Source organism: Hyperolius riggenbachi, chromosome 2 (assembly GCF_040937935.1).
Source record: "Hyperolius riggenbachi isolate aHypRig1 chromosome 2, aHypRig1.pri, whole genome shotgun sequence".
Taxonomy (NCBI): Eukaryota; Metazoa; Chordata; class Amphibia; order Anura; family Hyperoliidae; genus Hyperolius; species Hyperolius riggenbachi.
In genome coordinates this window covers 114837166-114854726 of record NC_090647.1, presented here as the reverse complement: position 1 = coordinate 114854726, position 17561 = coordinate 114837166, and positions in this window count along the sequence as shown.

Here is a 17561-nt window from a genome sequence, read left to right as displayed (position 1 = left end):
TCTTGTGGGAATGAGCGGTGATAGCTGAAAAGCAGCATGGCAGAGCACGGAAGACGCCAGCCTGCACTCGTTATCAAAATGCCACTGTAACGATTGTGGAACTTTCCCCGTGATCAGCGCACAACGCGTGCGCTGACACGGCGGAAATCCTCCACAAGCGTATAATTTGCAGGAACCCAGCAAAAGGTGCTACGCACCCGTAGAGGGAAAATTCCTGTCGGCAGATGGCGCTGGGGAGTGCAGAGGAACCAATCCTCTGTACCTCCACAAATGCCAGACAGGAATTGTACGAAGCGCAGAACGCAATCGCAAGAGAGGCGATTGCGAATGAGATGAGCAAAGGGACAGGTTGTATGTGTGTGCGCCAATCCAGTCACCACCCAGCGACCGCGCACACACACAACAGCAGATATGAAACAGGAACGCGATCGCGAGAGATGCGATCGCCAGACGTGACACAAGGCAGATCAGAATAGAATACGAGGGTAGCAAAGGCACAGCAAATAATACAATAAGGAGATACGGAAAATAACAAATGCTAGCTAACCGCGAACACCGCACTCATTCGCAACAGTGCACGCGGTTATGCGCGGTCTCCACGTGATAAGCACAATAGAGACAAGCACGCCTAACTAACCATTAACAGACAAACATGAAACAGAGGACGCGAGCGCTTGCTTAACGGTTACCTCACCGAGCCTCCAGCAAGCGTAGCAGACAGACACATGAAAACAGGGACAAGCGAGAGATAGGATCCACAGCACTAGCAAAAAGTGGCTAGCGCGATCCAAGTACAGAGTAGCAGAACAGAAGGATCCCCAGCGCTAGCAAAAAGTGGCCAGCGCGATCCCAGAAGACAGAACAGAAGGATCCCCAGCGCTAGCGAAAAGTAGCTAGCGCGATCCCAGGAGACAGAACAGAAGGATCCCCAGCGCTAGCAAAAAGTAGCTAGTGCGATCCCAGGAGACAGAACAGAAGAGATAGCTGGTAGCAACCGCTGCACCAGCTATACTCCAAGAACAGAGATCAGAACCATTTCCTGTCAACCACCATAGGGACAGGACAATGGCAAACAGGCAAGACAAGACAGAACAGGCAATACAGATAATACAATCCTAACAGCACTAGGGAAATCTGCCTAGCGCAGATTTAGGAATTACTCTAAGCTGATGTTCAAACAGAGAGCAAGGCTGACACCCCACCAGGAGTGTTACATAGGACGAAATCCTTATGAACAGCGAAGCATTGTGGGAAAGACATAGTACTTATAGTACACGCCTCCAATGAATGTGGCCAGGCAATTTGCATGACAACGTATGCAAATTCCTCTGCAAGCACAAGCTGCAAAACTGACAGAAGCTGTTCTTTCCAGAGTCCTGCAGCATGCAAATCAAAACAATGGTCAAAAAGCTGCCTGCCTGCACAGGCAGCTGAGCAAATCATCACAGCCACACAGAGATTACCCGACATGTTTCGCAGGAATATTTAAATAACGTCTACCCATAATGCTTTGCTCCTGATGAAGTGATCACGCTGGCAACGCCACGCGTGGAGCGTTTGGTGTGCCTCCCTCCACCCTCAATAATTGGCTGCTGCTAATCCACTGTAGAGGACCCTGTCCAGGGATATTGTATGTATACCCCTTTACTGGCATTGGTTGGTTACCGCTATTGACTGTTCATCATATGCAATTTGCCTTAATCACGTATACTTATGTCTTCTGCTTATGAGCATATTTTCATTCACTTTACTCTTTTTATACTTATCACCATTTGCATGTTATTTATTAGGGAATACACTTATCAGTGGCACTAATTGCACTTTATCTATACATGGATCCGGGACATTTTTCCATATTGGGCTCTAGTGTGAACCCAGATGTTTAAATTGAGCAGCATAAGGGCTGCCCAGATAGCACAACTTGCGCAGATCCACTCTAAATTTAACGCACCACTTTGGGCACAAATCGAAACTGACCTCTTAGAACCATTCACACTACCAGCACTACAATGGTCCCTGACGCCCCTACCTACCTCAATAAAGCACAATTCTCCCTTATCAGCTCACTCCCTGTCCATATGGCGATCTGCTAGATATAAAAAAGAACTACAAACAAAGATCCCCTTATCTCTCCCACTGTTTGGCAATCCTATGTTTTTACCAGGACTAGACCCTAAAGCCTTTGGGTGGTGGAAAGCGAAACAAATCACTCACCTAAAGCACCTTGTTGTAAATGATAGGATTCCCTCATGGGAACAATTCAAGTCCAAACTTGAACCGCCTCCGTCTGAGCACTTCGCTGCTATGCAGCTATACCACTTTCTACTATCCATAGGACTAAAGGGGTCCTCTGTTCCCCAACGCTCGCCATATGAGGCATGGTGTGACCTTAGACCCTTAGAAGGAGGCCTTATATCTCTACTATATTCCATTCTCTCACAGCCCCCCCAACCCCAGAAGCTTAAAACTATGATAGCTTGGGAATTAGACCTGGGAATCACCCTTACTCCAGAAAGATGGTCTAAATGCTGTACTACTTTGTCCAAGGGAAGCAATTATTATTCTCACATTGAAACAAACTATAAACTCCTCCACCGAGCATACATCACCCCTTCCAGATTGCATGGAATTGATCCCTCTAAAACAAATCTCTGCTACCGAAATTGCGGAAGAGTTGGAGACAGGGCGCACATATGGTGGTTCTGCCCAAAGGTCCAGAAATTCTGGGCCAAAATTACCTCAATAATTAGCACTGCGTTACAAACATCCTTAAGCCCTGACCCAGCCCTTCTACTGTTTGGGGACAAGCCCCCGAAATGGAAACACCCCTCACATAGACTGGCGCAGCATATTGCTAAAGCAGCCAGATCACATATTGCCCGCCAATGGCAGCAACCAATACTCTCAGTGCAAATGGTAGATAAAATCTTGCTGGACATTTTAATCTCCGAGCGTTTACTTGCTATTACCAATGACACCTTTGACACTTTTATGAAAACTTGGCAGCCATGGATGAACGCTTCCACTCTGTTGGGCCTCCGTTCCTGTGCATTCACAATTTAAACTCGCAAATCATTTACTATTTCCAGTTCTGCTCTGGTTACCTTATTTACTATGTACAAATGTACCGTAAGCCTACTGTATATGTAGTACCAACATCTCTGTTCACAATATGTTCTGTTTTCTCTAGCTGTAGCCCCCTTAGGGGCAACACTTCAAAGCTGTACAATATTTTACTGCTTCTATTTTAATAAAAATGTTTGAAACTAAATTGAGCAGCATATAGGGTTACTAATTGAATTTCGGAGGGGAGGCAATTGATATTGTATATTATCTACACATATTGTGTTGTGGAATGTTGTTATTTTAATTGATTTTAATTCTTTTTATTGATGGTGGTGCAGTGGGTTCATACCAGGATCTCTTTTTCGGAATGAGGTTTGGCTGCTTAAGCATACATCGACAACACACACAACATCACTTATAATGGGCTGTGCTAAGCCTGGAGTGTACCCCGACCACTCCCCCAATTCAATAAAAATGTGTTTTCTTACTTTTTCTTGAATCCCTGAAGGTCCACCCTTTAACAATATAAAAGTGTTGATCAGCAGAAAATATACAGTACATCTACGGCATGTTTATTACAGAGGGCCACTATTTGGCCACAACATAAAATCAATAAAGGTCTCTGAATTCCTCTAGTAATGCAAAAAAAACTCCCAGAAAGTGCATTTTATTTTTTGAATATTACACAGTTTGTTAGTTATACTAGGTTGTCCCAAAGCTGGATATTGGCATGGAAGAGAAATGGGAGGGGGGTGTCGTCTAGCGGCACTCTGGCTGGATGTACAATAAAGGGTTTCAATACTCAGTGATGACGAGAGGATGCTGACACAGCCTTAGAAGAAGCGCGATAGCCACAAAACAGCTGACACCAACTGTTTTAGCTTCTCTCCGGAGTCTCATTCCACTCAATAATTAAACCAAAATACCTGCAAAGGTGTTCTGAGCCTTCGAATGATCTCAGAATCTGGTTCAGTAGGCCACACAATCATAGACGGCTGCTTCCCTGACAGTTGTTCAAAACACAGTCATTGGCACCAGTGGTGCTCAGCAGAGCTCGAATATTCGAGTAGCTCGAATATTCGAGCTCTTTTTCAGCTATTCGAGCTCGGTATTCGAGCTCCGAATAGCTGGAGATATTCGAATGGGCTGTTCGAGTGAACTCGAATAGCACATTCACTATTCGCGCTATTCGAGCTAACAGCGCTATTCGAGCTCGAATACCAGATTGATGTCCTTAGAGCCAATCAGAGGGCTCCCAGGCCCTCTGACGGCAGCCAATCACTGAGGGGGACCCTGGCCAGCCCCTACCCTATAAATAGCGGCCGCCATGTTCGGTTTTTCCGTCCTTGCCTGACTTTGTACAGAGAGAGATCTGCTCCTTTGTGCTTTGGCTTAGCAAGAGCTTTATTGTGGTCATTCACCTAGCGTTTTTGCTCACATACACCTCCTATATACACCTATATTGTTGTTAGTTAGATAGACATTGTATTTTAGTTAGTAGCTTGTGTGTTACTAGAGAGCCAGCTGCTGCAGGCAAGCTTACACAACTTTAGGCCTCAGGGCCTGCCTGTGTGGGCAGCTCAGCTGTTCTCTCCTGTCCTCTGTTAGTTTATTTCTTCTCATCTATACCAGTATTTCTGCTGTCCTTTACTAGTACTACTGAGTGATTGTATTTTGTACTGTAGTTATATAACTGTACTAGGACTAACTAGGACACTCACTGTCACTGTTTGTTCATAGCTCCTGCGTGTGACCGTGTGTGTGTGCGTGCACTGTCTGTAGTGTACACACACTCTATTTCCTTCTGATTAATTATTGTAATTTCTAGTTGTACTTCCTGACTGTTACTACTTACTTACTGTACTAGGGACACTCACTCAGTCACTGTTCATAGGCTAGCTCCTGCGCGTGTGTGCGCATGTGTGCACTCACTGTCTGTAGTGTACACACACTCTATTTCCTTGTGATTACTATTGATTATTGTAATTTCTAGTTGTACTTCCTGACTGTTACTACTTACTTACTGTACTAGGGACACTCACTCAGTCACTGTTCATAGGCTAGCTCCTGCGTGTGTGTGCTCGTGCACTGTCTGTAGTGTACACACACTCTATTTCCTTGTGATTACTACTGATTACTGAATCTGATTAAGTTGTAATTTCTAGTTGTACTTCCTGACTGTTACTACTTACTTACTGTACTAGGGACACTCACTCAGTCACTGTTCATAGGCTAGCTCCTGCGCGTGTGTGCGCGTGCGTGCACTCACTGTCTGTAGTGTACACACACTCTATTTCCTTGTGATTACTATTGATTATTGTAATTTCTAGTTGTACTTCCTGACTGTTACTACTTACTTACTGTACTAGGGACACTCACTCAGTCACTGTTCATAGGCTAGCTCCTGCGTGTGTGTGCGCGTGCACTGTCTGTAGTGTACGCACACTCTATTTCCTTGTGATTACTACTGATTATTGTAATTTCTAGTTAGTGTACTAGGGGACACACTCACTGTTCACTGTTCACACTTACTGATTACCGATTATTGTATTTTGTATTTGTACTGTACTAATCAGTTAGCGATCTAATCACTTAGTGATTAGTGTCACCTCACCCACCAACCCACTCCATTAAAGTACCCCACTTTTCACCCGCCCTTTTAAAAAAACTTTTGTGTTTACGCCCAAAACATCTACGATGTCTGGAAGTGGCAGCCAGCGCGGTTTGGGCAAGGGTAAGGGCAGCAAGGGAATCAGGAGGAGAGGGAGCAGCATTGTGGCAAGCCGCGGCGTTAATGTGCCTTACCACCCTTTACCACCTCCTGGCTCCTGCTCACTAAGCCAGCCTGGTTCACTTTGACTATTACGTCGCCTGAAGCCACACATTTTACACCTACAGTGGGCTGCTGTGTACTGCCCTTCTGCTGTCTGTCTGTGTTTCCCACTGTCAGGGTACACAGATTTACCTTCTGCTGCCACTCTGCCACCAGCTATTACGTCAAACAATAGCTGCTCACATAATTACTCCTCCATTCCTCCTGCTGCTGCTGCTGTCTGTCTGTGTTTCCCAACGCCAGGGTACACAGATTTACCTTCTGCTGCCACTATGCCACCAGCTATTACGTCAAACAATAGCTATATATCTGTGTAATTTGTTTTACAAACAAAACCAAAAAACCATTAAAAAAAAAGGTTTAATTTTTCCGAGGTGCCCGGGTTGAAAACTGTGTTGTCCCAGTTGTGTATTGGACACAATGTGGGCTGCACGACCGCTGTCTGGGACCTCCTGTTGTGTTTATTTACGCCCTGGTATCACCGCTAGGTACCAGGGCTATTATGTCACGCTGCCTGCCTGCTGCCACACTCACAATACTCCTCCATTCCTCCTGCTGCTGCTGTCTGTGTTTCCCACTGCCAGGTGACACAGAATTACCTTCTGCTGCCACTCTGCCACCAGCTATTACGTCAAACAATAGCTGCTCACATAATTACTCCTCCATTCCTCCTGCTGCTGCTGCTGTCTGTCTGTGTTTCCCAATGCCAGGGTACACAGATTTACCTTCTGCTGCCACTATGCCACCAGCTATTACGTCAAACAATAGCTATATATCTGTGTAATTTGTTTTACAAACAAAACCAAAAAAACATAAAAAAAAGGTTTAATTTTTCTGAGGTGCCCGGGTTGAAAACTATGTTGTCCCAGTTGTGTATTGGACACAATGTGGGCTGCACGACCGCTGTCTGGGACCTCCTGTTGTGTTTATTTACGCCCTGGTATCACCGCTAGGTACCAGGGCTATTATGTCACGCTGCCTGCCTCATTGACTGCCTGCTGCCACACACTCATCCTCCTCCTCCTGCTGCTGAATTTACCTCCTGCTGTCTGTGTGTTTCCACTGCCAGGGAGCACATACAATGGCGCTTCCAACATGCGTGCGCCACCAGCTATTTGTTACGCTCAAAAATAGCTGCATTTCTTTAAAAAAACAAAAAAATTATATATACTTTTTATTAATGCTGTGTTATATTATTTTTAGAGGTGTCCGGGTTGAAAACTGTGTTGTCCCAGTTGTGTATTGGACATGATGTGGGCTTCACGACCGCTGTCTGGAACCTCATGCTGTGTATTTACGGCCCGGTACCACCGCTAGGTACCACACAGCCTATTATGTCTCGCTGCCTGCCTCATTGACTGCCTGCTGCCACACAATCATCCGCCTCCTCCTGCTGCTGCTGCTGAATTTACCTCCTGCTGTCTGTGTGTTTCCACTGCCAGGTAGCACATACAATGGCGCTTCCAACATGCGTGCGCCACCAGCTATTTATTACGCTCAAAAATAGCTGCATTTCTTAAAAAAAAAAATATAAAAGAGAAATAAGTGAAGAAGAAGAAGACGATATAGAAAAAGAAGGAGAAGAAGAAGAAGAAGAAGAAGAAGGAGGAGAAGAAGAAGAAGAAGAAGGAGAAGAAGAAGAAGAAGAAGATGAAGAAGAAGAAGATGAAGAAGATGATGAAGAAGAAGATGAAGAAGATGAAGAAGATGAAGAAGAAGAAGATGAAAAAGATGAAGAAGAAGATGAAGAAGATGAAGAAGATGAAGAAGAAGAAGATGAAGAAGATGAAGAAGATGTAGAAGAAGAAGATGAAGAAGATGAAGAAGAAGAAGATGAAGAAGAAGATGAAGAATATGAAGAAGATGAAGAAGAAGAAGATGAAGAAGATGAAGAAGAAGAAGATGAAGAAGAAGAAGAAGAAGAAGAAGAAGAAGATGAAGAAGAAGATGAAGAAGATGAAGAAGAAGAAGATGAAGAAGAAGAAGAAGAAGAAGAAGATGAAGAAGATGAAGAAGATGAAGAAGAAGATGAAGAAGAAGATGATGATGAAGAAGATGAAGAAGATGAAGAGAAAGAAGATGAAGAAGAAGAAGATGAAGAAGAAGAAGAAGAAGAAGAAGAAGAAGACAATATAGAAGAAGAAGATATAGAAGAAGATATAGAAGAAGAAGATATAGAAGAAGAAGAAGAAGATATAGAAGATAAAAAAGAAGAAGAAGAAGAAGAAGAAGAAGTATATACAGTACTGAACAAAATTCTGGACACAACTTCTCTTTCCACCTTTTTTTTTTTAAAGGAACATCCCCACATAATCACTTGCTGTTGTTACTTGGAAAAAAAGAAGTTTCTTGCATCATTCACCCTCAAAACAAGTGTTGGAAGCTATTTAAGGCCAATTCGAATAGTCAGCTCGAATAATGAGCTCGAATACCGACTCGAATAGTGAGCTCGAAGTCCGAGGTCGAATCGAATAGTAAAAAATATTCGACTCGAATATTCGACTGAATTCGAATAATTTACTATTCGAATTCGACCAAACTCGAATAATAAAAAGGGGTATCCGAGCATCACTAATTGGCACCCACCCCAAGGAGAGTACATTCACAAAAGGTTATTGCTAAAGAAGCTGACTCTTCACATAGTGCTGTATCCAAACATATTAATAGATAGTTGAGTAGAAGTAGAAAAATGTGGCAAAATAAGCAACAGGTGTTGCACAAGCAACAGGTATAACCTAACCACAGAGTGGATTGTGAAGCACAAATCATTCTAGAATTTGTGGAAAATTCACAAGGAATGGACTTTGGCTAGAATCAGTGCTTCAAGAGCCTCCACACACAGACGTATCTGGGACATCATGGGCTACAACTGTTGCATTCCTTGTGTCTAGCCATTGTGTCTAGCCATTCCTGAACCATAGACATCAGAAGCGCCTTACCTGGGTTGAGGAAAAAAATAGACTGGACTGTTCTTTTGGTAGTCCTGAATCCTCTTTTCAGATAAAAGTACTTTTTTTTTTTCATTTGGAAATCAAGGTCCCAGAGTCTGGAGGAAGAGTGGAGAGGAACAGAATCCAAGTTACTTGAGATCCAGTATGAAAGTGATGATTTGGAGAGGCATGTTCTCTGCTGGTGTTTGTCCACTGTGTTTTATCAAGTGCAAAAACTTCACAGCTGTCTACCAGGAACTTTTGGTACACTTTATACTTCTCCTTGCCAACTAGCTTTAGGGAGAGGCTAAAAACCACAAGTAGGCAGCACATTATATTTATATATATATATATATATATATATATATATATATATATGTATTGTATATAATTTTTTTTATTCTTGAGCAGTGTCTTACCTAATATTCTGCATGTATGTGCACAAATTTTTATCTTTTTTTGCTGACATTTGGGGGATATGAGGTAATACATTCTGGCGTGGTTTACATTTTAATTGTTGTTACCATGTGCAGTTCATGAACCATGTACTTTGTTACCATGTACAGTCTATGATAAAGGATTCGATTTATGTATTATTATGGTGAGTGCATGCACTGTTGTTTTTATTGTTTGTTGGGATAAATTCCCTTATAAATTGTGTACCTGTTTTTGCATTAATATATGGTTGGTAGTGTGACTAAATAGGGTAGCTTTTTTCACTTTTGTAGCTTTATTGAGATGCTCTTTTCATCTGTCTACACTGCCAAAAGTAACAATCAGTAGAAATACCTAGTTTAATGGTTATGGTATCTCTGTCCTTGACTTGGCCAGCAAACTCACCTGACCTAAAAATAGATAATCTATGGGGTATTGTGAAGAGGAAGGTAAGAGACACCAGATCCAAAAATGCAGACGAGCTGAAGGCTGCTGTCTAAATCATCCTGGGCTTCCAAAACACCTCAGCAGTGCCACAGGCACGGTTCGGGAACCGGTGAACTCGGCGAACTGCAATAGACTTCAATGGGCAGGCTAACTTGAAAAACTACAAACACTGTTTCTTGCCACAAAAGTAATGGAAAAGATGTTTCAAGGGGTCTAACACCTGGAGGGGGGCATGGTGGAGTGGGATACACACCAAAAGTACTGGGGAAAATTACAGTTTTGACCAGTGGCGTAGCTAAGGAGATATGGGCCCCGGTGCAAATTTTACATGGGGCCCCCCCCAAGCACTCTATACATAACAATTGATATGACGCACCAAAACCTGCCAAGGAAAACCACAGTGTCAGAGATGCAAGAAGAGGATGGGGAACAGCTTGTTAATGATTACCACTATTCAAAGCATCCTTAGAAGTGATTATTACAAGCACAGGACTAATAGAGAGCTAATACTGTGATAGAGGGTGGACCCTTCGGGGCCCCTCTGGCCCAAGGGCCCTGATGCGGTGGCTACCTCTGCACCCCTATTGCTACACCCCTGGTTTTGACACAGAGCAGGGTTATAATCCCTAAAAGGCAGAAATCCCATTGCATTGCTAAATTGGAGGCATAAAGTGCTTGAAAACATCTTTCGTGTGTATACATGGATCAGCAGCGTACTGCTTCACACTGACAGACCAAACCCACTGTGTAACGCACCACAACAGCTGTTTGTGTAGTGATGGCCGTGCTGGACTGGTGTGCACCATGGCGAGAGTGCGGGCGATTGCAGTTTTCAAGCCCATATGGTCGGGCTGAGGTAGCTCAATGACAGAACAACAGTGACTGTCCAGCTGTTGGAATTTGGTCTGTCCACAATGAAGCAACAACCTTATTATCTTGGGTGTGCCCCCCCCCCCCACACACACACACTCATATAGGTCATTGCTTCATTGTGATACGCAAGCCCCTTCACCGCGGCAAGGTAACGATCACGAAGGGGAATTGACACATGTACATGCCTTTTGTTTTGTTGTTGCAGCCGCAGTGCAGTCAGAAAACATAGGCATGTACACGCACTAGAAAAATTATTATTCTTTTTGTTAGCGGCCGCTGCTAGTCACCTTAAAAATTCAGGAATCCACCTGGCATCCTGGACCCTGTTGGTGGTGGCGGAGAAGATGCTGTGTGGGGACTTACTTAGTCTTGGCCCTGGGGGCAGGCAGCAGTGGCCGGCAGGCAGAGAGGCAGTGTGGGGACTGATTTAGTCTTGGGGCAGGCAGTCACACGGCGTGCAGGCAGAGATGCTGTGTGTGGTGGGACTGACTTAGTCTTCGGACAGGCAGTAACCCTCCGGGATCCATGCCTCATTCATTTTGATAAAGGTGAGGTACTGAACACTTTTTTGACCTAGGCGACTTCTCTTCTCACTGACAATGCCTCCAGCTGTGCTGAAGGTCCTTTCTGACAGGACGCTTGAGGCAGGGCAAGCCAGAAGTTGGATGGCAAATTGTGACAGCTCAGGCCACAGGCCACAGGCCACAGGCTGTATATGCAGTGTCAATAGCACAAATGTGCAGTCACACAGTGCAGCGAAAGGTATACACTGAATGTGCTGGGCCTGGCACAGTATAGCAAATAGCAAGGGCCAGCTGCAACACACAGGGCTGTATATGCAGTGTCAATGGCACACAGACAAAAAAAAACACTTCACAAGAACATTAGCCCTCAAAAGAGCTGTTTTGGGGTGCATTTCAGCAACAAATATCAGCAAGGAGCAAGCTAAAAAGAGCCTAACTAAGCTTTCCCTATCTACAGCAAGCACTGTTCCTTCCTCTCACTATAGCAAGATCAGCAGACTGAGAAGATGGCCAACGCTGCGGCAGTTTTATAGGGGGGGGGCAGGGGTCCAGGAGGGCTGCCATGTGTCTATACATGGAAGATGAAATTCAATGTTGAAAAATGTACAGTCATGCATTTTGGTCGTACCAATGGTCTAGCACCATACAAAATAAATGGAATACAGTTGGGGACATCAAACTTGGAGAAGGACTTAGGAGTACTCATCGACAACAAGTTAAATAATCGTACTCAATGCCAAGCCGCTGCAGCTAAAGCTAACAAAATTTTGGGATGCATTAAAAGGGAAATAAAAACTCGAGATGCTAGCATAATATTGCTCCTGTTTAACTCTCTAGTAAGGCCACATCTGGAATATGGAATTCAGTTCTGGGCACCACATTACAAAAAAGATATTGCAGTTTTAGAGCAGGTGCAAAGACGAGCAAAAAAATTGATACTTGGGATGGAAGGTCTCACTTACCAAGAAAGGTTAGATAAACTGGGTTTATTTAGTCTAGAGAAAAGACGCCTTAGAGGGGACCTAATTAACATGTATAAATACATCAGAGGGCAATATAATAGCTTGGCGGATGAGCCTTTTTGTCCCTACGCCTTCTCAAAGGACTTGAGGACATGATCTGCGCATGGAGGAAAAACGTTTTACCCATCTATTTAGGAAAGGGTTCTTTACAGTAAGAGTGATTAAGATGTGGAATGCATTGCCACAGGAAGTCGTTATGGCAAACTCTATACCTGCATTTAACCACTTCCGGGTTTCGGGTGGTTTGGATGATCTGTGCTGCGGGGGCTCTTCAGCGATCAGACTTCCCTGCTTTTTTCCCCACTAGGGGGATGTCCTGCTGGGGGGGTCTGATCGCCGCCGCTCTGCTGTGCCTTGCGGGGGGGCTCCTCAAAGCCCCCCTCCGCAGCGCTATTCCTCCCTCTGCCTCCTTCCCTCCCCTTTTCATTCTGGGCTGCGCAGGACGGAAATCCGTCCTGCCCCGCCTCAGATAGGCTTCAGTCTATCAGATGCCAGTGATCCCCGGCCAATCAGAGGCCAGAGATCGCCGATCTCCTCTACGGCGCTGCTGCGCAGCAGCACCGTATGTATGTAAACAGCGGGGAAGATTTTCCCCGCGTGTTTACATTTACCCTGCGAGCCGCGATCGGAGGCTCGCAGGGTGTTCACACCCTCCGTGAACTGACATGGAATGGCCGCTCGTATGAAAACCGCTTCAGGATTCAGGGGGGTACTTATGCGTACGCAGAATCCTGAAGTGGTTGAAGGGGGCTTAGATGCTTTCTTTGCTTTGAAAGACATCCATGGCTACAATTACTAGGTAATGCCTAATGATGTTGATCCAGGGATTTTATCTGATTGCCATCTGGAGTCAGAAAGGATTTTTTTCCCTTTTGGGGCTAATTGGACCATGCCTTGTAAGGGTTTTTTCGTCTTCCTTTGGATCAACAGGGATATGTGAGGGAGCAAGCTGGTGTTGTACTTTGTTTTCTGTTTGAACTCGATGGACATATGTCTTTTTTCAACCAAAATAACTATGTAACTATGTGTCTGCTGACTGTGATTTAGAGGGTCAAAGTTAAGCGCAATGATGTGGTATAGGGGGCGGGTCAAACTTGCTATGTGTTCGCGGTTCGCCGCGAGCACGAACCACCTAGATTCGGGCGAACAAGTTCGCCGGCGAACCGTTCGGACCATCTCTACATGCCAATCCACACTGATGCAGTAATTCGTGCAAAAGGACTCTGAACTATGTATTGAGTGTGTACATGGACACACTTTTCAGTAGGCCAACATTTCTTTATTAAAAATTATTTTTTATGTTTTTCATGTAATATTGTAATTTTCTGACACACTGAATTTTGGGGTTTCATGTCCTGTAGGCCATAATCAGAAAAATTAAAAGAAATAAACATTTGAAATATATCACTCTGTGTGTAATGAATATATGCATATATGAGGTCAACTTTTTGAATTGAATTACTGAAATAAATTAGGTTTTCAACGACATTGTAATTGCAGATGCACTTGTTTTCCCATTATAGTGCTGCCATAATAGCTCCCAACATTACGTTGCTTCCCATTATAGTGCCTCCATTACATTACTTAAAAGGGAACTATGGTGAAAAACTGAAAAATGTGATATTCAAACGTACACTTTGTCGCAAGGTAAATGCACTATATATATACAGTGGGATGAGAAAATTTGAGCAACCTTGTTAATCGTCATGATTTTCCTGTACAAATCGTTGGTTGTTACGATAAAAAATGTCAGTTAAATATATCATATAGGAGACACATGCAGTGATATTTGAGGAGTGAAAGGAAGCTTATTTACAGAAAGTGTGTAATAATTGTTTAAACAAAATTAGGCAGGTGCATAAATTTGGGCACCACAAAAAAGAAATGAAATCAATATTTAGTAGATCCTCCTTTTGCAATAATTACAGCCTGTAAACGCTTCCTGTTGGTTCCAAGTCTGGGTTCTGGTTGAAGGTGTTTTGGGCCACTCCTCTTTACAAAACATCTGTAGTTCATTCAGGCTTGATGGCTTCCGAGCATGGACAGCTCTCTTTAACTCACACCACAGATTTGCAATTATGTTCAGGTCTGGGGACTGAGATGGCCATTCCAGAACGGACTGAGATGGCCATTCCAGAATGTTGTACTTGTTCCTCTGCATGAATGCCTTAGTGGATTTTGAGCAGTGTTTAGGGTCATTGTCTTGTTGAAAGATCCAGCCCCGGCGCAGCTTCAGCTTTGTCACTGATTCCTGGACATTGGTCTCTAGAATCTGCTGATACTGAGTGGAATCCATGCATCCCTTAACTTTGACACGATTCCCAGTCCCTGCACTGGCCATACAGCCCCACAGCATGATGGAACCACCGCCATATTTTACTGTAGGTAGCAGGTGTTTTTCTTGGAATGCTGTGTGCTTTTTCCTCCATACATAACACCCCTTGTTATGCCAAAATAACTCAATTTTAGTGTCATCGGTCCACAGCACCTTATTCCAAAATGAAGCTGGCTTGTCCAAATGTGCTTTAGCATAACTCAAGCGGCTCTGTTTGTGCTGTGGGTGGAGAAAAGGCTTCTTCTCGCATACAGCATCTCCTTGTGTAAAGTGCGCCGAATGGTTGAATGATGCACAGTGACTCCATCTGTAGCAAGATGATGTTGTAGATCTTTGGTGCTGGTCTGTGGGTTGACTCTGACTGTTTTCACCATTTGTTGCTTCTGTTTATCCGAGATTTTTCTTGGTCTGCCACATAGAGCCTTAACTTCAACTGAGCCTGTGGTTTTCTATTTCCTCAATATGTTCCTAACTGTGGAAACAGACAGCTAAAATCTCTGAGACAGCTTTCTGGATCCTTCCCCTAAACCATGATGGTAAACAATCTTTGTCTTCAGGTCATTTGAGAGTTGTTTTGAGACCCCCATGTTGCTACTCTTCAGAGAAAATTAAAAGAGGAAGGAAATTTACAGTTAACCTACTTAAAGAGAAACTCAGACCAAGAATTTAACTTTATCCCAATCAGTAGCTGATGCTCCCTTTTACATGACAAATCTATTGCATTTCACAAACAGACCATCAGGGGGCGCTGTATGACTGATATTGTGGTGAAACCCTTCCCACAAGAAGCTCTGGGACCGTGGTACTCTGGGCAAACTGCCACAATGTAACAATGTTCACAGACAGGAAATAGCTGCTTACAGCTGTCTGTAACGGCCAGAACAGCTAGAAGCAGCTACATAACCTGCCCACAGTAAAAATGTCACCATGTAATACATGTCAGAACGTGAATCTGGGAGAGGAAAGATTTTACAATGAGCAAACACTGACTAAATCATTTATACATAATTATTGTAAAAATGAAGCACTTTTTTTATTACATTATTTTCCCTGGAGTTCCTCTTTAAATACTCTTTCTCATGATTGGATTCACCTGTGTATGTAGGTCAGGGGTCACTGAGTTTACCAAGCCAATTTGAGTTCCAATAATTAGTTCTAAAGGTTTTGGAATCAATAAAATCAGAGAAGTGCCCAAATTTATGCACCTACCTTATTTTACTTAAAGCGGTTTAAAACCCTGACATAATATTCAATAAAAACGTGTTTACCTACTTTTTATATGCCATACGGTTATCATATTTGCATTTGTGCATAAGTATTATTATTCATTTAGAAGTTATTGGTTTCTAAAAGTACAGTTTTTTGCTTAGTGAGCTGACTTTGCATTTTATTAATAACTGGTCTTATTCGTTGTGGTTTTGCAAGGAGACAAGCTTTTAGTGTGTCTGTCTCCAGCACTAGCTCCTGCACAGTCAGAGAATGTGTCACATTCCTCACTTGTTACCTTGTGTTTACTTAAATGTATCATTACCTGAAAGTTCGGCTGCGGCAGCATTTCTCTTCACGGAACTTTCAAGCTCTGTGTGTAACCCTTCGAATGCTTGTTTAGTAAAAAAAAAAAAAAATGCTGGTTGCATATAATATGCTGTAAATAATGTTTTAGAGCAAAATTGAAATGCAGGGTTATATTCCACTTTAAGCAATTATTGCGCACTTTCTGTAAGTCCAATGCACTTCATTTCACTTCTCAAATCTCACTGTATGTGTCTACTTGAATGGCAGTGGCACAGGCCAGCAGCTTGAATAGTGTTCCAAATAAAAACAACGAAAATCCTTGCGCTCCTATCTGGAGGTTGCAGTCACACATAAACAGTCTTCTTTACTTAGGGAGATAATGTACTGTGCCGCTCCAAGTGTTAGGGCAAGGAGAATTATCTATAAAAGAAATGGAGTGCACAATAGTGCATTACCTGTGTTGGTTTTTATTGCAAAATTTAATGTTATACTCACAAGAATACAAGTTTAAAAGCGCTTCTCAGCGGTAAAGCCAACCGCTTATTTTCCCAGGCAGGGCGGCAGCAGCGCATTTAGGGCACAGTTCAGCAGAAATCAAATGCAATTGGGGCACAGTTCAGCAGAAATCAAACGCAATTAGGGCACATTTTCTTACTTACTGTGCTCTCTCTCTCTCCACTAACCTGCTGCCTCCTCTGTGCTGCTCACTGATAAGATCAGCTGTGGGCTGCCAGACACACAGGTGCTGTATAATTCAATCCAGTGATCTGGTAAGTACCCTTACCAGATCACTGGATTGAATTATACAGCACCTGTGTGTCTGGCAGTACACAGCTGATCTTATCAGTGAGCTTGAATAGTGTGCATGTGAGGGCCCGTTTCCACTATCGCGAATCCGCATGCGTTGCCCGCATGCGGATTCGCACAGTCAGTACAAGTGGATGGGACTGTTTCCACTTGTGCGTTTCCCCGCACGTTTTTCTGTGCAGAAAAAATCTGCAGGGTAGGGCCCTCAGAATTCGCCTGCGTGTGGAATGCAGGCGAATCGCACGCAATGTATTTAATAGGGAAATCGCATGCGTTTTTCCCATGCGTTTTTTGCCGCGATTTCGCATGCGATTTCGCATAGGTACCCATGTTAATTCACACAGGCAGTGACATGGTTAAAATCGCATACAGCCTTACCTATGCGAAATCGCATGCGAAATCGCGGCAAAAAACGCATGCGGAATCGCACCCGCATGTGATTTGCCTTCGGTGATTCGCCGGCGATTTCGCAACGCTATAGTGGAAACGGGCCCTGGGTGTGCAACCTGGCTGGCAACTTTGTTTAAAACCTTTCCTTGGAATGACTTTGAAATAATTAAAGTAAACTTTAAGAATCCCCCATAAGGAGATAAACTAATCCAAAACCTTTTGATAAGATGTTAGAGCTGTGAGACTATATAATCCCTATTGTAAATGACAGCTACACAGGAAGTAAAAAAATACAGTTCATTTACCCTGGGGTGAGTGTGTGTATGTATGCGCACATACGTGTTTTAAATGTTACAGTTATTTGATATAGTACCCCTTTATTTA